At 43.7% G+C, this 1,423-nt stretch overlaps 1 pseudogene; it reads right to left on the minus strand.

Moving 5' to 3' along the window:
- Window positions 1-1,068: 1,068 nt before the first annotated feature.
- LOC126100610 (5S ribosomal RNA) lies at window positions 1,069-1,186 on the minus strand (annotated as a pseudogene).
- Between the last annotated feature and the right edge of the window lie 237 nt (window positions 1,187-1,423).

Below are 1,423 nucleotides of genomic sequence, written 5' to 3' on the forward strand. Positions count from 1 at the left end.
AGCAGAACGGGGAGGCTGCTTTACACCCATCCCAGCCAAGCTATGCCCAACCCACGTAGGCTACGAAAGTTTTGGTTGCCTATGTCTTCCCACTGTGCTACTCTACGTAGCAGTTTATTTTGTACACTTGCACTGTAGTGTTACGAGCATGGTTCGGAAGTTAATAAAAAGACAAAGCCAATTCGTGATGGGATATGTATTGATTTTATTTGTCCTTTTTTCCATTTTCAGCGTATTTCTGGTTCTTTATTTATTTCGATATGGACGGCTTTCTCTGCAACGTCATCCTCTTCAGACTAGTACTGACTATTCTCAATTCGAACCATCATCAGATCACCTCTAACAGATGTTTCCTGTGGCAATGAGAACCATTTCTGAAAGTCGAGATCCTTTGCACCTAAGAACCTGAAGATGTCTATTATAGTGCAAAGCCCACTAAAGTAAGTTTTGGAATCTAGTTTCAGAACTTTAGTGTGTTACAGCCAAATGTGACACCAATTATACTAATTGTAATTATTTTTTCCAGGATGTGTATTGCAGGTTGGTTGAATTCATTCTAAGTGGCCCAAATATTTCATTCTAAATTACCCAAATGAATTTTAGCAGGCACAAAGTTCGTTTTTCTTATAATGTTAATCAAAGAAGTACATGTCTAAAAGAAGAAGATCTGCTTCCATGCTAAGCTTTCGTTGCACTACGCTGCATACTACCAGACTGTGGTTTTTAATGTACATTGAGCCATATCTTTCTTCTTATTTCAATCAATGTCTACCCTTTGTTTTCTGTATTGTACTTCAACTCCCCATCTGAGGCGGGCTGGCAGCAGCGTAGGCGCTGATCTTCAGCCGAAACACATTAATTATACAATGCACTCCGTCTTCAGACCACGAGTGGCCTACCGGGACCATCCGACCGCCGTGTCATCCTCATAGAGGATGTGGATAGGAGGGGCGTGGGGTCAACACAGCGCTCTCCCGGTCGTTATGATGGTATTCTTGACCGAAGCCGCTACTATTCGGTCGAGTAGCTCCTCAATTGGCATCACGAGGCTGAGTGCACCCCGAAAAATGGCAATAGCGCATGGCAGCCTGGATGGTCACCCATCCAAGTGCCGACCACGCCCGACAGCGCTTAACTTCGGTGATCTCACAGGAACCGGTGTATCCACTGCGGCAAGGCCGTTGCCTAACTATACAATGGAAGACATTTAAAATAACGTAAATGAGAAAATTTGGTGGTACAGAGATATGAAAAGGGGAGCATTATGGAAGAGAACAGACAAAAAGGGGGCGACTGTAAAATCGAGATAAAAACCTTAAAAAAGTTGCGTACGCAAGAAACCACACACTGTGTGAACACAAGGCCAAGTACGGTCGGAGAATAAAAGTTGCGACGGACGGTGTATCACAGAACAATCACGGAC

The sequence above is a fragment of the Schistocerca cancellata genome, chromosome 1, assembly GCF_023864275.1.
Source record: "Schistocerca cancellata isolate TAMUIC-IGC-003103 chromosome 1, iqSchCanc2.1, whole genome shotgun sequence".
Classification (NCBI taxonomy): Eukaryota; Metazoa; Arthropoda; class Insecta; order Orthoptera; family Acrididae; genus Schistocerca; species Schistocerca cancellata.